We start from the raw sequence: 26,770 nt of genomic DNA, 5'->3' as shown, positions 1-26,770 counted from the left end.
GACAAATGCCCCACCATCATTTCTGCATTTGATGAATCGAGTGTTTAAACCCTACCTGGATTCATTTGTAATTATTTTCATTAATGATATCTTGATCTATTCCCGCAGCCGAGAGGAGCACGAGCAGCATCTTCGAGTCGTTCTTTAGACTCAGAGAGACAGCCAGTTATACGCTAAGTTTTTGAAATACGAGTTTTGGTTGAGTTCAGTTGTTCTCTTGTTGAGGAGTTCCCAAGAAGATTAAGGCAATCAAGTACTGGCCTAGACCCACATTAGCTACTGAGATCCGGAGTTTCTTGGGTTTAGAGGGTTATTACCGCCAGTTTGTGGAGGGTTTTCATCTATAGCAACCCCGATGACCAGATTGACCCAGAAGGGTGCCTGGTTCAGGTGGTCGGACGAGTGTGAGGCAAGCTTTCAGAAGGTCAAGACAGCTTTGACTACGGGTCGGTGTTGGTATTGCCCGCAGGTTTAGGGCCATATATAGTATATTGTGATACATCTTGTATTGGACTTGGTGAGGTGTTGATGCTGAATGGAAAGGTTATTGCATATGCTTCGTAACAGTTGAAAATTCACGAAAAGAACTATTCAATTCATGATTTAGAGCTAGCAGCCATTGTTCACCTGCTGAAGATTTGGAGGCATTATTTATATGGCGTGTCATGTGAGGTGTTCACGGATCATAAGAGTTTACAGTACTTGTTCAAGCAAAAGGAGCTAAATTTCAGGCAGAGAAGGTGGTTGGAGCTAGTGAAAGACTAGGATATAACCATCATTTAACATCGTGGTAAGGCTAATGTAGTGGCCGATGCTTTGAGTAAGGATTCAGCCAGTATGGGCAGCCTTGCATATATTCCAGTTGGTGAGAGACTGCTTGCTTTGGATGTTCAGGCTTTAGCTAATCAGTTCGTGAGGTGGATATTTCTGAGCCCAGCTATGTTTTAGCTTGTACAGTCGCTCATTCTTCATTATTTGAGCGTATTAGGACTCAGCAGTATAATGATCCTCATTTGTTTGTCCTTAGGGACACAATGCGACATGGAGGTGCCAAGCAGGTTACAGTTGGAGATGACGGAGTTTTGAGGATGTAGCATCAAGTTTGTGTGCTTAATGTGGATGGACTTCGTGATTTGATTCTAGAGGAGGCCCATAGTTCCGGTATTCTATCCATCCGGGCTCCACTAAGATGTATCAGGACTTGCTGCAACATCGTTGTTGGAGGAGGATGAAGAAGGATATTGTTGCATATGTAGCGCGGTGTTTCAATTATCAGCAGGAAAAGTACGCGCATCAGAGGCCTGGTGGTTTGGTTTAGAAGATTGAGATTTCTGAGTGGAAGTGGGAGCGTATTACCATGGATTTTATTGTTGGGCTCCCGCTTACTCAGAGGAAGTTCGATGGATTATGGGTTATTGTTGATAGGCTGACTAAGTCAACACATTTCATTCCTGTGGCAGTTTCCTATTTCTCAGAACGGTTGGCTGAGATCTATATCTTGGAGACCGTTCGTCTTCATGGTGTTCCCGTGTCTATTATTTCCGATCGAGGTACGTAGTTTACCTTGCATTTCTGGAGGGCAATACAGCGTGAGTTGGGTACGCGGGTTGAGTTGAGCACAACATTTCATCCTCAGATGGACAGAGAGTCCGAGTGTACTATTCAGATTTCGGAGGATATGCTTCGCGCATGTGTTATTGACTTTGGAGGTTCTTGGGATCAGTTCTTACCATTAGCGGAGTTTTCCTACAACTACAGTTATCAGTCAAGCATCCAGATGACCCCTTATGAGGCATCATATGGTAGATGGTGTCGATCGCCAGTTGGGTGGTTTGAGCCTGGGGAAACTCGGTTGTTTGGTAAAGATTTAGTTTAGGATCCCTTAAATAAGGTTAAGATCATTCAGGATAGGTGTCACACAGCTCAGTCCAAGCAAAAGAGTTATGCCGACCGAAAGATTCGTGATGTGGCATTCATAGTCGGGAGAGAGTGTTGCTTCGAGTGTCGTCCATGAAGGGTGTGATGAGATTTAGGAAGAAGGGCAAGTTAAGCCCTAGGTTCATCGGGCCTTTTGAGATCCTTGATCAAGTGGGAGAGGTGGCTTACAGACATGCATTCCAAGCTTATCAGCAGTACATCCAGTGTTTCATGTGTCCATGCTTCGGAGTATCACGGCGATCCATCCCACATGTTAGACTTTAGCACTGTCCAGTTGGACAAGGACTTGAGCTATGAGGAGGAGATGGTAGTTGTTCTAGACTGACAGGTTCGTCAGTTGAGATCGAAGAGCTATCCTTCAGTCCGTGTTTAGTAGAGAGGTCAGCCTGTCGAAGCAGCTATCTGGGAGTCCGAGTCCGACATGCGGAGCAGATATCCCCATCTTTTCTCTAGCTCAAGTACCTTTCTATGTCCGTTCGAGGACGAACGGTTGTTTTAGAGGTGGAGAATGTGATGACCCAAAAGGGTCATCTTATGTTTTAGAACCCAATTCGGGGTTCCGAGGCCTTCAAGATCTCATTTTCTTTCTCCTTGAATTGTGTGCACAGTCCGGCGCGCTTCCGGAAAGCCTTTATGTGAAAATTTGAGAAAATGCTAAATTTTGCCTTTAAAATTGAATTAAGTTGACTTCTATCAACATTTTGGGTAAATGAACTGTACTCATGATTTGACGGTCTCGAAGGGTCTGTAGAAAAATATGGGACTTGGGCATATGCCCAGGATTAAATTCCGAGGTCCCTAGCTCGAGAAATGAATTTTTGAAGAAAATTGTTTAACTGAAAATATAATGGTTTTTGGAAATTGAATAACATTCGATCTTGGTTGTATCAGGCCCTTATTTTGGTTCTGGTGCCCGGTACAGGTTTAATATGGTATTTAAGTTATGTCTGTGAAATTTGGTAAGAAACAAAGTTTATATGATGTAATTAGGACCCTCGGTTGTGAAAATAGAAACTTTAAGAGTTCTGGAGATTTTCATTCATTTTGATGCTAAATTCGTAGTTCTAGGTGTTATTTTTGCTATTTGATCGGGCGAGCAAGTCCGTATGATGTTTTTAGACTTGTGTGCATGTTTGGTTTGGAGCTCCGAAGGATCAGGTGAGTTTCAGATAGGTTTCGGGATGTTTTGCACTTAGGGAATTCTGTTGTTTTGCTGCTGCAAGTGCATAGGTATTTTGTGCTTCGCGATCGCGAAGTGTAAATTGTCTGAGGGAGAAATTCCTTCTTCGCGAACATGGAGGACTGGACGCGAATGTGAAGCACTGGGGGTGGTACCCTTCGCGAACGTGATCAGCCTTCTGCTAACGCGATGGTCAAGGGACCTAGGGGAGGGGAGTCTTGTCCTTCTACGCGAACGTGACCACTGGGTCGCGAACGCGATGGCTGGGGGGAGTTGCCTTACGCGAATGCGTAGATGGACTCGGGAATGCGAAGGCCCTAGGCCGCTGTGTATCGTAATCGCGACAGGCCTCTCGTGAACGCTATGAAGGTCTGTCCAGCGAATTTAAAACATAACCAACACAGGATTACACAAAAATTTCATATTTTCTTCCATAGAACTTGACCTTGGGCAATTTTTAAAGAGGGATTTCAACACCAAATCATAGGTTTGTTTTCTTAAACTCATTTCATTCATTTTCCATCAACATCCATTAGATTTCTAGGCCTAAATCTTGTTCTTTAAGGGAGTAAATTAGGGATTTTAGGAGAATTAGTGATTTTACAAATTTTGCAATTTAGACCTCGATTTGGGGTCGGATTCCAAAACTAATTGCAAAATTTGGGCTCGTGGGTGAATGGGTGAATGAGTTTTGGTTTGGAACCTCGAGTTTTGACCAAACAGGCCCAGGGTCGTTTTTTGACTTTTTGGAAAAAATGTTAGAAAACCTATAATTAAGCATTGGAATTGAGTTCTTTCGTATTTATTGATGTTATTAAGTTAATTGTGACTAGATACAAGTGGATTGGAAGTGGAAACTAAGGGAAAAAACGGTATTTGAGGCTTGAGTTTGGTCGAAGAATCGAGGTATGTGTTGTGGATAACCTTAGCTTGAGGGATTAGGTATTGCTTGCCCTATTTGCTACTTGTTAGTTGTTGAGTACGACATATAGGTGTGGTCACGAGTATCTATATGGTGTTGTCGGGTCATAGCATGCGAGTGAGTCTTATACTTGTGACCATTGTGTTCCTTTATACGTATTGTTCCTACTGAAACAAGTTATTACTCATGTTAAACAAGTCCTGCTATATTTTTCTTGGTTTTGGATATTGGTTGAGTTTTGGCTCAAGTTGAGATTTCTATTGTGAAATTAAATGATGAAATGAAGTTATTTGATTGTGATGCCCTTGCCGGGTTGTTATTGTTTCTGTTGTTGCTTATGGTGAAGAAGTGTGATAAAGCACGAAGGGTGATGTCATGCACATTTCTATTTATGCATATGGTGAGGAAGAGTGATAAAGCATGAAGGGTGATGTCGTGCACATTTACACTATACATATGGTGGGGAAGAGTGATAAAGCACGAAGGGTGATGCCGTGCACATTTATATTATTCATATGGTGAGGAAGAGTGATAAAGCACGAAGGGTGATGCCATGCACGTATCTATTATTGATTGCATGGTGAGGATTGAGAGTAAAAACACAACGAGGGATGTCGTGCATTTCTGTTTGAAGTGTTTATTTGTTGTTATCGGTTCAAGTGTTCTAACTGTTCAGATTCCTTTACTATTGTGATTGTTTATGTTGGAACCCCGATAGCATGTTTCCCCTTCCCGTTCATATTGCTCAGTTTTTAATACTTTTTATTCTGTTAGTATATTGTTTAGCTGCACAGATTTATATTATTTGTCTTATCCTAGCCTCATCACTACTTCACCGAGGTTAGGCTCGGCACTTACCAGTACATGGAGTCGGTTGTAATGATACTGCACTCTGCACTTTCTATGCAGATCTCGGTACTGGACAATGCTTATTAGAGTTCGAGGTTACTGCCTCCAGTCCACAGGAGACCCAAGGTAGATATACCGGCGTTCGCAGACCCTAGAGTCCCTTTCCCTCTATCCTAGATTTTCCTGTCTATTTTCATTTCGAGAACAATTGTATTTCCTTTAAACGAGTATTTGTAGAAATTCTTAGATATTCGTGAAATTGTGACACCAGATCATTGGGGTAGACTTGTTTTAGAATTTTTGATTTGTTATAAAACTTCCGCACTTTATATATCTTCTTAGATTTAGCTATTATTTATTACTTTTTGGGTTAATAATTAATGAGTTAGAAATGTATCTGTTGGCTTGCCTAACTTTCAATAGTAGGCGCCATCACGATCCCGACTTTGCGAAATTCGGGGTATGACAATGTTGCATGTATAATACTCCGAAATCTTGAGTGCGTTCATAATGTAACGAACTCTGGATCATTGATCGAATAATTCCTTTTGTTCCTTCTCAGCTTTCTTTAAACGTAAGCTATTACCTTTCCTGGTCTTTCTGTCCTCTTGTTGCATGCATCCTTAGCTTATCTTAGTTCCCACGCATGCCGGAATTTTCGTGCAACTCATATGATCTCGAATATTACTTTTGATTTTTTTTCTTCCCGTTTATTAGCCACGGTAGGTGCCACTTTCTTTTGTAGTGCACACGATTTTGTAGTGTGACTGTTTTTACATGGTCATTTCTCCTTCAAGTTACTATATTTAGGTTGAAGCCTTCTTCCTTATTTCCTCAGCTAGTCTTTCATTGTGGTACTTAGGGAGGACCATCTGACTCTATGAACAGCTATTTTTTACCCCATCAAATTCTATATTATTTTAGTGTAAATTTTTCTTTTAGATTATATCCTAATATTTAAGCTTTTATCTTACTCTTAATAGGTTTGATTTAAAAAAATAAAAACTACAAAAATACTCTCATTCTTGGAGTACAAATTTTATTTCTAAAAAAGATTTATATATATATATATTTGTGTGTGTGTTGTTTCTTTTAACAAGTAAGCTATAGAATCTTTCTTAGTGTCATTTAATGTACATATAAATATTTAATTTTCCTATATTGTAAAAAATGTTGGTTATTCTTCTTATTTTCATAATTTAATTATCTTTTTAAATTAAAGACAAAAAAAAAGATTTGAAATGAAGTAAAATCATGTTAAAGTAATGAAGTTTGTTATCAAACTTTATTTAAAAATTTGATTTTTACTTTTTTTTTTTAAAAAAAAATGCTTAATCCCCATATCCCTCACGTTTCCCTCTCCATTCACAGCACACACCTCACAATCACTTCCCACTCCCTCCACTCATCTCACCATTATCCCACACATCTACGTATAATAACCCACACATCTACATATAAGAGGACACACATTCACATAAAGGAGGGAGGGCAATATTTTGAAAAGGAGAAAAAATCTTTGAAACAGAAGGAAAGTAACGTTGAAAAGAGAAAGAAAACATTTCACAAAAGAAGTAAAAATGTAACGGAGATTGAGAGAAACGAATCTGTTCTCTTATAGAAAAATTCACTTGGAGGAAAAGTTTGGTTAAGTTATTCAGTTCGAAGCCAAATTTCGAGATTTTGTTTGCGGTTCTAAAAAGTTTGCGTTGCTAGCTTTAAAAATCAGCAGATTAGCCGTTGTGTTCTTATTCTGTGATTTTCGCAAAAGGTGAGATTCAATTCATTCTTATCAATTAAAAGTGATAATGAGTTGAAGCATGATATTGTTTTTTCTTGTCCGGTATATCTACAATCTTAAAGGATCATCAATTGGAGATATGGGTAAAGAATGGTATTTCAGTTTTCATGGAGTTAAAGCATTATATGGTTTTTCTTCGGTTAACTAAACTTAGTGTTAGAATAGTTTAACAAGTACAAAAAATTTCATTAATGAAAGGGGATGGAGCCAACATAGTTAATTTTAAACAATACTTTATATTGAATTGTGCTGAACTGATTTTTTATAATATTGGGATAGATACTTTATCTAGGTATTTCTTTAAGAAGTTAAACAAGTAGTGTCTGTCTTGGAATAATATAATTTTTTTTTTGTAGTTTTAAAGATTTGAATTAATTTGGGTTAATAGTTCTTTTTGTTATTAAACGTATAATTTTATGTTCACTGTGCGCTTAAAGGATTAATACACGAGGGACAGATTAGTTAAACTTTGGCATGTCTTTTTAAGGTGACTTTGGATCATTATTCTTCATACTTCGTTTAGAGATCAATTTTTATGCTTTTTGCATTTTTTCGTATGTTAAATCCTAAAAGAATTCGTTGTTAGCTATTGCGAAGACATTAATGTCCTAGTAGGGATCATATTCCACAAGTAAGAAGAAATATTTGAAGAGTATTTTCTTTACTGTTAGGTAAAATATTAGTATAAATAATTGTCTAGGATAAAAAAAAAAAAAAAAGACAAATAAATGGTATACTCTAAATACGCCAGAAAAGTTTGACACACTTTAAATATTAGCTCATGTGTTCATATTCGAACTTTGGATTAATATGCTTAAATAATAAAAAGGATTATGTGCGCATTCCCGTGTCTCGATACCTTTAAATTTAAAATAGTTATATTTTAGCCATGTGCACATTCCGTACCTTTAAATTTAAAATATTTATATTTGGTACACACACAAGGTACTTCTTTGAAGTTAGATTACAAAATTCTATGGTCCAAGGAGCATTACATAAAACTGTCAAATTTGCTCCATACATGCTATTTGTCCAAATAAAAAATCTTCCAGAAGCTTTCATATCTGTCAAGTTGAGAGAGTGTAAGACTTGTTGAAATTCTCGTCTTTCATATTCTGTGACTTGATGCTCACTTGTTCTGTCTGTAGAGTGTAAGGGAGTATTAAATTCACCACAGATGCACCATGGTTCATTTATAGCACTTCCAACCCCCAAAAGTCCAGCCTATAGGTCCCTTCTTTCCGCTATAGTATTCTTTCCATATATCACTGTCATTACAGATTTGAAATTAGACTTTCTATCAACAACTTTACAATGAATATATTTTCGATGTATGTCCAATATTGAAACATTAACATGTCACGATTCAAACTGGAGGGCCATGACTAGCACCCGACCATACTTGCCGAGCACCAACGTACATTTTATCTAACTTTTTTTATTATCTTTTAGGGTTGACGAGATCAATATAAATGGTAGACCTGGATCATGGACAACCAGCAATAAAATATGATGGCATGAACATACATAGCAGGGGATGACCAGAAAATCAAGAAACTACATATAAGGTACGAGCTACCACGCTACCATGAAAGACTATACAACAAAAACCAGCCGACAAGGCATACCAAACTATACATGAGTCGATACTTGTCTATGAGCCTCTGCAACATAGCCGGAATAGGGCCCCGACATACCCATAATGTCTATAACAAAAATGCATACCAAGACCACGACAAGTCTGGAGAAGGGATCTCGCCAATCACTTCTGAACTGGACAACCTAATGTGGTGGGGGAGCTTCACCTGCCTGTCTATTAGGGCATGCAGCAGGACATGCAGCGTCCACAAATAAAAGGACGTCAGTACGAATAAAGTACTGAGTATGTAAGGCAAGGAACCATAAATATGAACAGTAATGTAAGCAGGGATAGAGAATATACAACCTGGAACATCTAAGTACCCCTGAGGGCTACTGACATGAAATGCATGATACATATGTATGTATACATACACTTTTAAAACATATGCATATATGGGCATCATCATCATCATATCATACCCAGCCATAATAGGCTTCGTAAAAACGTACCCGACCGTTATAAGGCTCGGTAGAATCGTACCCGGCCATATGGAGTTCGGTAAAACCCAACTGATCATTGGTTGCACAATATGTATCGTACCCGACCGAATATAGCGCGGCTCGGTAGAGTAAAATATATATATATATATATAATGCATGCTCGACTCATGGAATCACATTCTAAACCTTTCGGAGTGACGTAAGGTCGGTATCCTCTGTACACGTTATTAGGACCAACTCTTCATTACGAACCTTATAAGAGTCAGGAAGTACCAACAACATTGATAACATAAGAATAAGAGAAGCAACATTAACATCAATCGTTCCATAAGAGGGAAAGCAATGTAAGTACTGCTAGCTTCTAAGAGTAGAGTATCTTTGGAAGCTCGTTCATTACATTATGTACAATCGGAGTCGTGCAAAAGAAGAAAAGGGATAGCCTCACATACCTTGTATATACTTCCCCAATCACAAGCTATGCAATTGTCACAACTCCTTAGTCTACAATAAGAGAAACGATACTATCGTTATCATTTAAGCGTCATAACTATTATGTATCGACCACAACCTATTTTACGTTGAAACGGACAGCACCTCCCCTATATATATGACTTCACACCATTCAAAACAATCACCAAACAGCCCAAACAACATCAATAATAAACATATTGAGCCTCTCAAAACAGTCCACGCACAACCTAATTACATCATACATACGACGACCACCGTAGTCGTGTCAAACGACCCAGAAATATTACGAATCACTATCAGCCCACAACCCTACATATATATGGTATTCCTCCACACCCTTACACCTTCAAAACTCCACAAAATAGTAGTAAAACACGCAGCCCAATAACAATACAAAACAGTCCACAAAACAGTCTGCTACAAGTGAATAACTCGAATTCACGGCTTCCGATCACCGTCCCGTGAGTTCTTACATGTATAGAACGAATTACCATGAATTCACAGCAGAGAAAAATATATGAAAGATGGCAGTAACTTACATTACTTGTTGGATAACTCAGCCCTTCCCTTGGTTCTTCAAACTCTAGGTTTTACCTTCAAATAGAACTTGAAAGAGAGGGAAAATCGATTAGGGTTTGTGTGGGATTTTTGGGGAGGAGTTGCAGGGGTTAACTTTGGTTTTGAGGGTCTGAAATATGGATGAAATAACTGAGTTCATAACCCCTTAAAAGTCCTCTCTTGGCCGACTTAGGTCTTTTAATTTTGTCCTATCATTTTGGCAAGTAGGTGATGCACCTACTTGTCATCTACCAATCTGCGCAGGCTTGCGAAAATATGAATATATATATACTCCAAGATCGTATTGACAAATGGTTTAATGCGTTGGAAACTAGACTCGTAGATCTTTAATTTGGTGGGTAGATCACCCTGTAATTCCTTGTAAATTAGGAGAAAAGCTTAGAAACATTTAACCTAATGTTTAAGTAAAATTATGAACCTAAGTTGCGACAACGTTTGTCGACTTTTGTTTCATAACTCGTTTGACTTCAAGACTTATGATACGGATATTATATGATTCAAACACTTTAATACATGACCTTGAGTGTATTAAGAACCTCTAGGTTTACCTGAAAATACGAGTTACAACATCCTTGATTCGTTTAACTTCTAATACTTGTTAATCACCCTTATACACCCTTGTATCACTTAAGACCAATAGGATTAACTTCTTATCATCTCAAAGGTAATTCCTTCTTGAATTTATGTTAACTAATATATGGCATGAACTAACGCGTGTGGATATGGGTTGTAACACCCTTCCCCCTTAGGAACATTCGTCCTCGAATGTAAGGGTTCATGGGGAGTTTAAATCATCGTGGATTCCGGTCAAGTTTCTCCCATAAATAGAGGACAAACTTGCAAGCGGTTAACTCAATGTATGGCCTTACAAGAGTATGCAAAGCATTATGGACATGTACATTATCTGCATATCGCCATTTTGTATTAAGGAAGAGTATTCTCAAGTTATTGCTTACCTCATAGAGCCATTTCACCTTCCAATGTATCATGTGTTCCACCAGCATCCTTGTTATCTTCATTCTGGAATAGGTACGGGTATTTAGACTTCATCTCCTCTTCTGCTTCCCATGTTATTTCTTCCATATTCTTGTTCCTCCACAATACTTTGATGGAAGCTACATCTTTTGTTCTCAGCTTGCGGACTTGTCGATCTAATATCGCCACTGGCACTTCTTCATATGATAGGTCCTCTGTAACTTGTACATCTTTGATAGGGACGACTCGAGAAGGGTCTCCAATACATTTCCTCAACATAGATACATGGAATACCGGGTGGACAAATTCCAATTCGGATGGCAATTCTAACTCATAAGCAACCTGTCCAATCCGTCGAAGAATTTTATACGGCCCGATATACCTTGGACTCAGCTTACCTTTCTTCCCAAAATGCATAATACCCTTCATTGGTGAGATCCTCAGGAAAACCCAATCACCAACCTCAAACTCCAGATCACGACGTCGGACATCGGAATAAGATTTTTGCCTACTTTGTGCCATCTTCAATCGCTCCTGTATCACTTTCACCTTCTCAATAGCTTGGTGAATCAAATCTAGCCCATATAATTCTATTTCACCGACTTCGAACCATCCAACTGGTGATCTACATCTTTTCCTGTATAGTGCCTCGTATGGGGCCATTTTAATACTAGAATGGTAGCTATTATTGTAGGCGAATTCTATGAGTGGAATATGGTCATCCCAATTTCCCTTAATATCTAGAACACATGCTCGTAGCATATCTTCCAGTGTCTGAATGGTACGTTCAGCCTGTCCGTCAGTCTGCGGATGAAATGCAGTGCTGAGATTCACTTGTGTGCCTAAACCCTTCTGAAAAGACCTCCAAAAGTTAGCTGTAAATTGAGCTCCTCGGTCTGATATAATAGATACCGGCACACCATGAAGCCTAACAATCTCCTTGATATACAACTTCGCATAATCTTCAGCCGTGTAAGTTGTCTTAACTGGCAGAAAATGGGCACATTTTGTAAGTCGATCAATTATCACCCAGATGGAGTCAAACTTATGATAAGAGCGAGGTAATCCAATAATGAAGTCCATATTAATCATCTTCCATTTCCAAGTCGGAATATCTATATTCTGAAGCAATCCACTGAGCTTCTGATGTTCTATCTTTACTTGTTGACAATTGGGACACTAGGCTACAAATTCTGCAATAGACTTCTTCATGTTATCCCACCAATACTGCTCCTTGACATCATGATACATCTTTGTCGAGCCGGGATGGATGGAATATCGGGATTGATGAATCTCATTCATAATCTTCTCTCGCAACCCTGCCACATTAGGCACACATAATCGGCCCTGGTATCTCAGTGCCCCATCTCTTCCGATCTCAAAAGCCATACTTTTACACTGCTGAATGCTCTCTCTTAATCGTACTAAGATAGGATCTTCATATTGTCGTGCTTTTACCTCGGCTACCAAAGATGATTCTGATGTATTCTGTACAGTAACACCTCCGTCATCAGAGTCTAACAATCTGATTCTCATATTGGCTAGCTGATGAAGCTCTTTAATCAACCCCCATCTACCTGCCTCAATATGTACTAAGCTTCCCATTGATTTACGGCTGAGAGCGTCTGCCACAACATTGGCTTTACCGGGATGATACAATATCTCGACGTCGTAGTCTTTCAATAATTCAAGCCACCTACGCTGCCTCAAATTCAACTCTTTCTGCTTGAAGATGTATTGTAAACTCTTGTGATCTGTGTAGATGTCAACATGGACGCCGTATAAGTAGTGCCGCCATATCTTCAAAGCATATATTACTGCAGCCAATTCCAAATCATGGGTTGGATAATTCTTTTCATGCTTCTTCAATTGTCTTGATGCATAAGCAATCACCTTCCCACGCTGCATCAATACGCACCCCAAACCTATACCTGAGGCATCACAATATACCACATAACCTTCTGTTCCTTCAGGAAGAGTGAGCACTGGTGCGGATGTCAATCGATTCTTCAGCTCCTAAAAACTACGTTCACAAGTGTCAAACCACTGGAACTTGGTAGCTTTCTGTGTTAACTTAGTCAATGGTGATGATATAGAGGAAAACCCTTCCACAAACCGCCTATAATATCCTGCTAGAACTAGGAAGTTGCGGACTTCTGATGGTATTGTAGGTCTCGTCCAATTCTTTACTGCATCGATCTTCTGAGTGTCGACACTAATACCCTTGTCAGATATCACATGGCCAAGGAACGCTACTGAGTTCAGCCAAAATTCACATTTGGAGAGATTAGCATATAACTTACGATCCTGAAGCGTCTGTAATACTATCCGCAAGTGGCCCGCATGTTCCACCTCCGAACGAGAATACACTAGAATGTCATCAATGAATACAATCACGAACACATCAAGATAGGGCCTGAATATAGTATTCATGAGATCCATAAAAGCTGCTGGGGCATTTGTTAGCCCGAACGACATCACCAAGAACTCAAAGTGCCCATATCTTGTCCGGAAGGCCGTCTTTGGAATATCCTTCTCCCTAACCCTCACCTGATGATACCCTGAACGTAAATCAATCTTAGAGAAATACTTGGCACCCTGGAGTTGGTCAAACAGGTCATCAATTCTTGGAAGTGGATACTTGTTCTTTATAGTAGACTTATTCAACTGTCGATAGTCGATACACATCCGTAACGACCCGTCTTTCTTCCGCACGAATAGGACTGGTGCACCCCAAGGTGAAGTGCTAGGCCTAATAAAGCCCTTATCCAGCAAGTCCTTCAACTGCACCTTCAACTCTCGCAACTCTGCCGGGGCCATTCTGTATGGAGGAATAGAGATCGGTTGAGTGTCAGGCAACACATCAATGCTAAACTCAATCTCCCTTTCAGGAGGAAGGCCTGGGAGTTCATCTGGGAAAACATCTGGGAATTCGTTGACCACAGGGATTGATTGTAAAGTAGGCGGTTTCGCCTCCGCATCCCTAACGCGAACGAGATGATAAATGTAACCTTTTGAGATCATTTTCCTTGCCTTAAGATAGGAAATAAACCTACCTTTCGGTGTAGCAATGTTCCCTTTCCATTCAATGACGGGTTCACCCGGAAATTGGAACCTAACCATCTTCGTACGACAGTCAACATTTGCATAGCATGAGGCCAACCAGTCCATTCCCATTATCACATCAAAATCAACCATTTCTAACTCAAATAAATTTGCCGAGGTTTGACGACTACAAATCATCACAGTGCAACCTCTATATACCCTTCTAGCAATCACAAAATCTCCTATCGGAGTAGATACCGCAAGGGGTTTACTTATCAATTCTGGTTCAATGCCAAACTTATTAGCCACAAAGGGCGTAAGAAATGATAATGTAGATCCCAGATCAATCAGCACATATACATCATAAGAAAACATAGATAATATACCTGTAACAACATTTGGAGACGATTCGAGATCCTGTCGACCTACTAGAGCATAGGTTCGATTTTGACCACCCCTCAAACTCGGCACTGCACCTCTACCTCTACCACGACCTGTCGACTGCTGAAAACCGCGTGTTAGAGGTCGAACTGATGAGGAAGAAGCAGACACAGATCCAGTTGGCTGAGCCATACCATCACCTCCCCTGTTAGGACAATCCCGGATCATATGGCCAGGTTGTTCGCAAGAATAACATGCATAAGAACCTCGACGGCACAGTCCAAAGTGGGCCTTGTCGCACTGATCACAACGTGGTGTTGTGGGTCTCGTCTGACTAGTATCCCTGTGATGTTGCGAGCCTGATGCCTGCGAACTCTGACCTGGACCAGAATGGGTAAATCGATCATATTGAGGCCTCTGAAACTGTGGGGGAGCACTAGCTACAGGTGGCGCCGAACTCCTCAAAGGCTGGGGCCTGACGCTGCCTCTGAAGTCATTAGAATACCTTGCAAATCTCGCCCTCTTATGCTAGCCCCTATCCTGATCCCTATCTTCCCTCTGCTGGCGATTACGATCCTCTAGGGTCTGGGCATAAGCCTGAATACGGGAAATATCCATGCCCTCTACCAAGGAGGCTGTCGTGCACTCATTTATCAGATGTGGTCCCAATCCGTTCAATGCACCCTATCACTCATCTCGGCCACCATATGGGGAACATACCTTGCTAAAGAATCGAACTGCATACTATACTCTCGCACATTCATATTACCTTGTCTAAGGTTCAAGAACTTATCAGCTCTAGCTCGTCGTATCTCAACTGGCAAGTAGTGACGAAGAAAGGCCTCAGAAAATTCCTTCCACATAACTGGAGGAGCGTTCCAACCCCTGGATCTCTCCCAACTATCATACCAGAGAATCGCTAAATCCCATAGCCGATAAGAAGCTAACTCTATTGCCTCTGTATCCCTAACATGCATAACCCGAAGTGTACGATGAACCTGGTTAATAAAAGTCTGCGGGTCCTCCTTGGGGTCTGATCCGGTAAACACTGGAGGGTCTAAATTAATAAAATCATGAACTCTTGTACTAATTGGTTTCTCAGTAGCACCTGTATTCTACCTCTGAGCCTGAGTAGCTACCAAACTAGTCAATAACTGCAAAGCCCTCCGCATATCCTGGTCTGTAGAGCCAGACGGAGGAACTGAAGGTGCTGGGTGCCTCCTAATATCCTCTGGAGGAGACGGGGTAGCTGAGGTATGAGACGTCATCTCACTCTGAGCCTCACTTTGGCCTGCTCTGGCTTGGGGCACCTGACCGGTACCCTCTCCCGTAGTTGTATCAAGCCGTCTACTAATTGTTTGCTTCCTAGTCGAAGGCATCACTGAAAGAAAAGAAGGTGAATATTAGAGACAAACACTTACGACTCAACTCTACACACGATCAAGATTCAGGAAGAAGGTAACAACCCTAGATGTCATGTAGCCTCCTGATTATAAATGTAGCACGCTACACATCCATAGTCAAGACTCTACTAGACATGGCTCATAGACAATCCCTAGGACAGACTTGCTCTGATACCAAGTATGTCATGACCCAAACTGGAGGGCCATGACTAGCACCCGACCATACTTGCCGAGCACCAACGTACATTTTATCTAACCTTTTTTTTATTATCTTTTAGGGTTGACGAGATCAATATAAATGGTAGACCTGGATCATGGACAACCAGCAATAAAATATGATGGCATGAACATACATAGCAGGGGATGACCAGACAATCAAGAAACTACATATAAGGTACGAGCTACCACGCTACCATGAAAGACTATACAACAAAAACCAGCCGACAAGGCATACCAAACTATACATGAGTCGACACTTGTCTATGAGCCTCTAAATGAACATAAGTGCTGCAACATAGCCGGAACAGGGCCCCGACCTACCCATAATGTCTATAACAAAAATGCATACTAAGACCACGGCAAGTCCGGAGAAGGGATCTCGCCAATCACTGTTGAACTGGACAACCTAATGTGGTGGGGGAGCTGCACCTGCCTGTCTATTAGGGCCTGCAGCACAACATGCAGCGTCCACAAACAAAAGGACGTCAGTACGAATAAAGTACTGAGTATGTAAAGCAGGGAACCATAAATATAAATAGTAATGTAAGCAGGGATAGAGAATATACGACCTGGAACATCTGAGTACCTCTGAGGGCTACTGACATGAAATGCATGATACATTTGTATGTATACATAAACTATTAAAACATACGCCTCTATGGGCATCATCATCATCATATCGTACCCAGCCATAATAGGCTCGGTAAAAAAAACGTACCCGGCCATCATAAGGCTCGGTAGAATCGTACCCGGCCACGTGGAGCTCGGTAAAACCCAACTGATCAGTGGTTGCACAATAGGTGCCGTACCCGGCCAACTATAGCGTGGCTCGGTAGAGTAAAATAGATACATATATATAATGCATGCTCGACTCATGGAATCACATTCTAAACCTTTTGGAGTGACGTAAGGTCGGTATCCTCTGTACACGTTATTAGGACTAACTCTTCACTATGAACCTTATAAGAATCAGGAAGTACCAACAACATTGATAACATAAGAATAAGAGAAGCAACATTAACATCAATCGTTCCATAAGAGGGAAAGCAATGTAAGTACTGCTAGCTTCTAAGAGTAGAGTATCTTTGGAAGCTCGTTCATTACATTATGTACAATCGGAGTCGTGCAAAAGAAGAAAAGGGATAGCCTCACATACCTTGTATATACTGCCCCAATCACATGCTATGCAAGTGTCACAACTCCTTAGTCTACAATAAGAGAAACGATACTATCATTATCATTTAAGCGTCATAACTATTATGTATCGACCACAACCTATTTTACGTTGAAACGGACAGCACCTCCCCTATATATATATGACATCACACCATTCCAAACAATAACCAAACAGCCCAAACAACACCAATAATAAACATATTGAGCCTCCCAAAATAGTCCACGCACAACCTAATTACATCATACATACGATGACCACCGTAGTCGTGTCAAACGACCCGGAAATGTTATGAATCACTATCAGCCCAAAACCCTACATATATATGGTGTTCCTCCACACCCTTACACCTCCAAAACACCACAAAATATTAGTAAAATATGCAGCCCAATAGAAACACAAAACAGTCCGCTACAAGTGAATAACTCGAACTCACGGCTTCCGATCACCGTTCCGTGAGTTCTTACATGTATCGAAAGAATTACCATGAATTCAAAGAAGAGAAAAATGTATGAAAGATGGCAGTAACTTACCTTATTTGTTGGATAACTAAGCCCTTCCCTTGGTTCTTCAAACTCTAGGTTTTACCTTCAAATAGAACTTGAAACAGAGGGAAAATCGATTAGGGTTTGTGTGGGATTTTTGGGGAGGAGTTGCAGGGGTTAACTTTGGTTTTGAGGGTATGAAATATGGATGAAATAACTGATTTCATAAACCCTTAAAAGTCCTCTCTTGGCCGACTTAGGTCTTTTGATTTTGTCCTATCATTTTGGCAAGTAGGTGATGCACCTACTTGTCATCTACCGAAAATATGAATATCTCTATACTCCGAGATCGTATTGACAAATGGTTTAATGCGTTGGAAACTAGACTCGTAGATCTTTAATTTGGTGGGTAGATAACCCCGTAATTCCTTGTAAATTAGGAGAAAAGCTTAGAAACATTTAACCTAATGTTTAAGTAAAATTATGAACCTAAGTTGCGACAACGTTTGTCGACTTTTGTTTCATAACTCGTTTGACTTCAAGACTTATGATACGGATATTATATGATTCAAACACTTTAATACATGACCTTGAGTGTATTAAGAACCTCTAGGTTTACCTGAAAATACGAGTTACAACATCCTTGATTCGTTTAACTTCTAATACTTGTTAATCACCCTTATACACCCTTGTATCACTTAAGACCAATAGGATTAACTTCTTATCATCTCAAAGGTAATTCCTTCTTGAATTTATGTTAACTAATATATGGCATGAACTAACGCGTGTGGATATGGGTTGTATCATAACAGCATCATCATGTCATATTAGCCATTTTCTACCATTTACAACAAGTGCATAGTTATGAGCAAACTTCCATCTTTTAGCAATTTTGGCTAGGCTATTAGTAAATTTAGATGCCTTCACTCGAGTTTCAAGTATCTCTGCTAGTTTTATTCTATGCTTCTTCAAATAGTTCCCATCTCCCTCTGCTTGAAGGGCTTATCCATGACCCTCACATTCCATATAAGTCAATTCATTGTAAAAGTTGTTCATTCCTCCCATCTGGAGGTTTACCTGCTTCATCAACACACAAAATTCCTTTAGACAGAGGAGAGAAAATATATGTAGTTCTAGCAGGAGCCCCCAGTTGTAAGTGACTTGTTCCTTGCTGAACAAGAGCTAAATATGACATAGTGCCCGGCCTTTGTACTGTAGTCTGAAAGGAAGAACCAATATTAACTATCTTTCCTGCTTGTTCTGTTTGAGGGGTCACAACAACAATCCCTTCCCCAGGAGATTACTTCCTCTCACTTTGATCATTCTTTTGTAATTGATTCTCATGCCTCATCTGTTGTACTGAAACATTTAAATGTTCCTTATTCTATTGAGGCTTGCTAACCCATTGCATATTCAATTCCCTTCGTGCTCCCCTTTGTCTATATGCCATTTCCTTGGTTGCCTTGATGTACTAGGCCATGCCTTGGCTGTTGATTCACCTTTCTATTGTCTATTTTACACTCATGCCCATACATGACACAAGCTTTGCAAAACACAGGTTTCCGGTCATAAGTGACTTCTTGTGCAAATGTACGTCCAGATGGATCAACTATTTCAATTTCCACCGATAATTCATGTGTCACACATACATGTCGACTAACACTCTAGCATACGACACTCTGATCTGCTTTCTAGTACATTCATCCGCAAATAGAGGTTTTCCAAGTCGGCTAGCAATTTTGCATAGAGTAATCGAGCCCTAGCAATTTAGTGGTAAATTAGGAAATCTAATCCATAAGGGCATAGTTCTAGGAAATTCCTGTTTGAAATAAACATCTGGTGATCTAACCTTTAGAATCATTGGCATACTATTAATAGTATATGGCCCTGAGTATAGGATTTCATCCCTATCATGGATGTTTTTGAATTTAACAATATAAAATCCATCATCATGCAGATATATATCAGGGGCTGCCACTGAATTCCAATTACGAGCAATATAACTACTCATAGAAGAAAAATTGGGGTTTCACCAATCACATAAAGCACCAGTACATTCATCCATTCCTCAGTTTGCTTCACAATTTCAGAATGCTCCAATGTTACTATAGGTCTACCATCGATTAATATGGGAGGAATAAAAGGCAAAGGCATACCATTAGCTGCTACTCGATTTTGAGAAAACAAACCAGACCATGTCTTAGGTTGATTCGCCTTCTCCTCATCCTCTTTCATTAGTTGAATTTGACTCGCTTCACCTTTAGATTGAGTTGCAGCTTGAATTTCAGGTATATTTTGCAATTGAACTCCAGCTATTACCTCTGATCTATCTGATTTTGATCCAGATTCCTCACCCATTTAAGGGCTTGCAGATACTAGACTATTCGCACTCGTCATCACTTGTGATAGTGGGGTATTCAAATTTGCATCAACTCTAGATCCACTTTTAGTATTGTCTATTGTTGTCGTTGTTCCATTCTCTAAGTGTTTCCTAGGTCTCCCCCATCCTCGTTTTGCCATAGAAATGGGTCACAGGTTGTGATGACCCAAAAGGTCATCACTTGTTTTGGAAATAAATTCTGTGTTCCGAGACCTTAATACCTCCTTTTTATCTCACCTCGATTTTGTATGCGCAGTCCGAACATGTATCCGCAAAACCATTATGTAAAAATCTGTGAAAAATGATAAATTGTAATTTTAAAATAAATTTAAGTTGACTTTGGTAAATATTTTGGGTAAACGGACTCGGACCCATGATTTGACGGTCTCGGGGGCCCGTAGGAAAATATAAGTCTTGGGCATATGCTCGGAATTGAATTCCGAGGTCTTAATCCCGAGAAATGAATTTTTGAAGAAAATTATTTAACTGAAATTTTAAGAGTTTTTTGAAGCTTGAATTTATTAGAATTTGATGGTATCAGACCCGTATTTTGGTTCAGGAGCACGGTACAGATCTTATATGTTATTTAAGTTGAGCCTATAAAATTTGGTAAGAAACGGACTTGATATGACGTGAATCGGACCATCGGTTGTTAGAAATGAAACTTAAGAATTCATGAGATGTTTCTTTGATTTTGGTGCTAAATTCATGGTTATTGATGTTATTTTGATGATTTTATCGCACGAGCAAGTCCGTATGATATTTTTTGACTTGCATGCATGTTTGGTTTGGAGCCCCGAGGGCACGGGTGAGTTTTGGATAGGCCACAGAGAGTTTTGAACTTAGGAAAAACTGATGTGTGTTGCAGGTCTGCAGGCTTCGCAATTACGAAGCCTGGCTCGCAATTGCGAGCTCGCATTTAAAAAAAACATTCGCATTTGCGAAGACTAGGCTGGCAGGCCTTGGTCGCAAATGCGACCTTTCCTCGCAATTGCAATGTCGCAAATGCGACAGGTCCCTCGCAATTGCGAAAGTGACCGGAATTGCCCATGGTCGCAAATGCGACGTATCCTTTGCATTTGCGAAGTTAGAAGGTTTTGAAGGGGTTCGCAATTGTGAACCCTAGTTGCAATTGTGAAATCTGCGACCTGCAAAATCATAACTTAGGCAAAAATTCTTCATTTTTCAAACCTTTTCAATACCTAAACACCTTTGGGCGATTTTTCAAAGACAAGTACTTTTCCAAATCGATTGTAAGTCATTTCTAACTCGTTTTCATTAATCTTTAACATCTTTTCACATGATTTTAACTCAAAATCAAGGGCTTTCATGGGAGGAAATTGGGTGTTTTGGGTAGAACTTAGATTTTTCAAATTTTGGGGATTTGGACCTCGATTTGAGGTTCGATTTCAAAACAAATTATATATTTGGGTTCGTGAGTGAATGGGTAATCGGGTTTTGGTTCAAACCTCGAGTTTTAACCATGTGGGCCCAGGGTCAATTTTTTGACTTTTTGGGGAAATTATTGGAAAACTTATTTTAGTGCTTTAGAATTGATTCATTTAGCATTTATTGATATAGTTAAGTAACTTATGGCTAGCTATAAGCGAATTGGTGGTGGAAACAAGAGGTAAAGCGGTAGTTGAGGCTTGAATTGTGTTTGTGGCATCGAGGTAAGTGTTTGGTCTAACCTTAGCTTGAGGGATTAGGAGTTGTATCTTAATTGCTATGTGTTAATTGTGGAGTATGATGTATAGGCATGGTGACGAGTATCTATACGTCAGTGTTTAGCATGCCCATGGGTCTAGTGTTGTAATTGTTGTGACTCCGTTGAGATTTATTCATGCTTAATATGTTGATTATCATTATTCTCTCCCTTGCCAGGATGTTATTGTTTACGATATTGTCTCTCTTGCCGGGATGTTGTTGTTATACTCCTGTTCCCTTGCCGGGATTGTTTTGTGATTGATGTTGATTTGAAATTGGACCGGGTTACACGTCTGCAACAAGATATGTGAAACGGGAGCGGGTTGCATGCCTGCAACAAGATAGGTGAAATGGGAGCGGGTTGCTTGCCTACAACAAGATATATAAAATGGGAGGGGTTTGCACGCCTTCAACGAGATATATGAAATGGGAGCGGGGTGCACGCCTGCAACGAGATATATGAAATGGGATCGGGTTGCACGTCTGCAACAAGAAACAAATGAAAGTAAATACTGTATTTGTTTTCCTCAGTATTGTTGGCAATTAAATTATTGTTTCTTTACATTCCTCTTTGGTATTTTGTTGTTATCTGATACTCCCCGTAGCATGCTTTCCCTTCCCCATCTTTAATTGTGAATATCTGCTTTTATTTTCCGATGTATATGATTTAACTGCACATATTTATTTGGTGGTCTGGTCCTAGCCTCATCACTACTTCGCCGAGGTTAGGCTAGGAACTTACCAGCACATAAGGTCGGTTATGCTGATTCTACACTCTGCACTTTGTGAAGATCCCGGTGCTGCAGCTTTTGGATCGCAGTGAGGGTGTTGTCTTTAGTCTATTCAGATGACCCGAGGTAGTCCTGCAGCCATCCACATGCCCTAGCGTCTCCTTCTATCTTTCAATACTGTTTCTTCTATGTATTTCTAAAACAACTTGTAGTTATCTTTCGAACCCTTATTTGTTGTATTCCTACACAGTCAGTGATATTGTGACACCAAATTCTGGGTAGAGCTGTATCTCAAATTTATGTATCAGTGATTGGTTAAACAATTATGTTTTCGTCATTGGTATTTCTGGTTAATTTTAATTATTCCGTTGTTGAGAACCTATTACATTGATCTGTTAAAATGGTTAAGTAAAAAGTGTAATGAATCTATAATGCTTGGCTTGCCTTGCTTTCACGAGTAGGCGCCATCACAACTCCTGAGGGTGGGAAATCTGGGTCGTGACAAGTTGGTATCAGAGCTCTAGGTTACATAGGTCTCACAATTCATGGACAATCTTAGTAGAGTCTGAGGGATCGATACGGAGACGTCTGTATTTATACCCCAGAGGCTACAAAGTTAGGAAAAACTTTACATCTATTCTTTCTTGTCGTGCGGTTTGGTTCCTCAATGCTAATTGAATTTCTAATCTGTTCTTTCACAGATGGCGAGAACACATGCTTCCTCATCCACTGATCAGCAGCCCGAGCCCCCAGCAGTAGCTCCCACGAGGGGCAGAGGGTGAGGCCGTGCTAGAGGCTGAGGCAGGGGTAGAGCTCATCCTAGAGCAGTAGTACCAGCGGTAGAGCCTCAAGTTGAGTTTGATGATGAGGTTCCGGCCCAGGCAGTTCTGTTGGGCCCAACTTAGGTCCCAGAGGGGTTCATTGCTACCTCAGTACTCTAGGATGCTCTAGTCCATCTAGTGGGCCTAATGTAGAGTGTCACCCGGGTAGGCTTGCTTCCTGTAGAACCAGCCGTCTTTTAGGATGGAGAAGGATCCCAAACTCCTGCTACCCGCACTCCGGAGCAGATGGCTTCCTAGTTTCAGACTCCAGCAGCTCAGCTAGTTGGAGCAGTTCAGCCGGGTGTGGTAGCTCAGACCAGTGATGGAGCTGCTATGTCTGCTGATGCCTTGTGGAGATTGCTCACCAAGCTCTTCACTACCACTTTTAGCGGTGCATCTTCTGAGGGTCCTTAGGATTATTAGGACAGCTGTCATGAGGTTCTCAGGAATATGGGGATAGTGGACACCAATGGGGTCGACTTTGCTGCTTTTCCTTATTTGGATCCGCCAAAACATGGTGGAGAGATTATCGTTTAGCTAGACCAGTTGGGTCCCCAGCTTTGACTTGGGAAAATTTTGCTAAGTAATTTAGGATTTCGTGGAGCCGAGGTAGTCTAATTATTTTATTTTGTGTGCAAGTGCGGATTCCTGATATAATGGATATCAATTGGATATGTTAATAAGCGTATAAGTCATATTGTAAGTGATTTGGGGTCTAAGGAGAGGCCTAAGTCTAAGACAAGTTGGAAAATTTCATAATGGACTAAAGTTGTGAATGAGTACGCACAAGATCTCACTTTGGACAATCATATCTCCAGTTATATAAGGTATTGTGCGATTCACAAACTATAAAATTAAAGCTCTTTGAGTGTAGTATCCGACAAATCAAACCGTTCGTCAATTGGATATGTATGCAGAAAGTTACAACCATTTTAGTGGCCATGTGACATATGTGCACCCAGGTGCGCGATGGAAGCGCGACCGCGCATATTGGGAAGTATTCTGCCTCTGAGCGCGGCCATAGCGCTGGCGCACTAGTAGCAGATCTCTAAATACCCCAAGATTGGGTATGGAGAGTCTCTAAGTCATTTGATGAGCAAGTGCTTGCTCTATCAAGGGGAATCCGTCCCATACCTCCCTCCTATGATCCAAGGTAAGGTTTTTGGAGTATTTTGAGTTGATTACTACTCCTAAACACTTATATTAACAAGGATTGTTCTTGAAAATCCATAGATTCCCATTCAAATCCCTAAATTGGTCAAGAACACTACAAGTGAGGATTGTAAAGATTCTTACTACAAGGGGTATGTCTATCATCTCTAACAATTATATGGTGATTATTTATGTATGATATATATGTTAGAACTCATGGGATGGTGATTGGAAGCCATAAGTGCCTAACCTAGGTTGTGTTGGTGTTGTAGAGATTGTGAAATGGGTTAATTAAGGAGGTTGATGGTTGGGTGTGAATGGATGGTCATACATATGTTGTTGGAAGTTATAAATTGGTTAGGAACGATGGTGGAATGAATTGTTGGTTAATAGTGATAGTTGGATGAACTAATACTGCGATTATGAGGTACAAAGATCTATACCTACAAGGTGTTTGATAATATGCCTAAATGGCTTAACTTATGGAATTTGTTACTAATATTGGTCCCATTGAATGTTATATTGTAGATTGAAGTTGCTTAAGTCTATTGGATCATTGTAGTATCATTAAGGGGAGAATTTGAGGCATGTATGGCTAAAACCCCGTCTTTTAGAAATTGAGCTCTATTGATGCTTGTGTAAATGTGGTAAGACTAAACTTTGGATTCTTGCTTCGATTGATACTTTACATGAATTAGTGTGTGACCCTATATTTGTGAAAGATGCATTCCAATATGATCAATGTGCTATTCTTGATAACTTAAAAAAGGTGCGAGGAATATGAATCATGTATTGATATGCTAAGACCTTAAATTGAGATTTGAGCTTCATAGATTATGCCAAACTATGTGAAATCCTCTGTGTATAGAAATGGTTGAAGTAATCAAATGAATTTGGGAAATAGAGTGTGGCCAATGTGCCGAGAACTTGAATTATAATTGTACCTGGTGATGGCTATACCATGAGAAAATATGAAATAGATTATGAAATGAGCCTTGCCTCTGATTTCCATAAATGACTTCAATGATAAAGTGCCCTAAAGGCTTTGTACACAATTTATGCCCATAAGCGGCTGTTCGAGATAATGTTTTGCCTTATAAGTACATTCAATATAATCCAAGTTGTTACATACTTCGATGTTGAAATTATATATTGTCATGATTGGAAAAGAATAATTCAAGAATAATTGGTATAATTGCTTGTTTAGGCCTTTGATGTTTGTTTCTATTGTGGTTTGGTGTGTCCCCTCCCTTTGGAAGAATCCATTAGTTTAAAGTTCCATTGCTAATAAACTTGAGGTGTATGATTTCTGAAATATTGTATATGCCCATGATTCATGATTCCACTCATGTGTACTTGACATCTTGGGTTGAATGGCTTGATGTTGAAATTGATATTGATGTGAGATGTGGAGTAAAAGAGTTTGAACTATGGAATGTAGCCTAGTGCCAAGTATGATGTGATAATTGTGGCCCCAAGTGCCTATGAACTGATATATGTGAAATGAGAGGAATAATGGAAAATGGTAATGTCTCGGGGAGGCGGCTTAGTCGATCGGACCGTGGTCGGACGCCATGATATATACACATGGTGGTAATGTATTGATGATTGAAACTGGAAATTGTAAATAAAATAATGGTAACGTCTCTGGGAGATGACTTAGCCGATCGGGCCGGGATTGGACTCCGCTTAAAGAAGCGGTGGCAAAGTGAATAATGATGCAACAGTGTGGGATGATCCAATCTAAAATTTCAGAAACTATGTAAAAATCATGTGAACCTCCTTATATTGTTGACATGGTGCTTATTTGAAACTTTTTTGTCTTTATGATTTCCTCTTTATTCTTGTATGAAAGTTCTTTCTAACGAGATGGTGTTTAGTTATACATACTAGTGCTATTCGATAGCACTAACGTCCCTTTTGCCGAGGGAGCTATGTCTTTAAATGGATATAGGTGTTTCTATAGCAGGCAGTGTTGGTCGTAGCTAGTGCCGCATCATCCTTTCAGCTGACTTGGTGAGGCCCACTCCGTTTCGAGGTCCTGTTTCATCTGTTTATCAGGTACATTGTATTTTGAGGTATAGCCGGAGCCTTGTTGTCGGCATTTCCATATTAATCTTCAGTTTTACTTAGAGGTTCCGTAGACAGATTGTGGGTGGTGTTTGATGTTGGGGATTTAAGTAGAAATGTTGGTATTTCGAAATTAAGTGTTTTTAAAGAAACTATAGATTTGTAATATTTTGGATATTATGGTTGAAACTGCTAATGGAACCAAAGCGAAAGTTGTTAATGAAATATCTTCAGAGAGTGATTAATGGAGTTCATCTCCTCTTTATTCAAGGATGACTTTGGGTAGAATGAAATCTAACAGGCTTGTTCAGTCGGGTTTTCTCGGTTGAGCGTCGGTCGCGCTCCTTGGTTTTGGGGCGTGACATGGCCTGTCATGCTCTTCATATATTTCCCACTAGGAGAGAG

General features: G+C 40.0%; 1 long non-coding RNA gene across 1 annotated transcript; it reads left to right on the top strand.

Moving 5' to 3' along the window:
- Window positions 1-6,299: 6,299 nt before the first annotated feature.
- On the top strand, window positions 6,300-22,155 carry LOC138876489 (uncharacterized). The gene is made up of 3 exons (XR_011401791.1): window positions 6,300-6,660; window positions 8,143-8,258; window positions 21,769-22,155. It is a non-coding gene; the product is annotated as an uncharacterized lncRNA (long non-coding RNA).
- Window positions 22,156-26,770: the final 4,615 nt, after the last annotated feature.

This window comes from Nicotiana sylvestris, chromosome 8, assembly GCF_000393655.2.
Source record: "Nicotiana sylvestris chromosome 8, ASM39365v2, whole genome shotgun sequence".
NCBI lineage: Eukaryota > Viridiplantae > Streptophyta > Magnoliopsida > Solanales > Solanaceae > Nicotiana > Nicotiana sylvestris.
The sequence above is the reverse complement of the archived record's forward strand: the minus strand, read 5'-3'. Positions and strand labels throughout refer to the sequence as shown.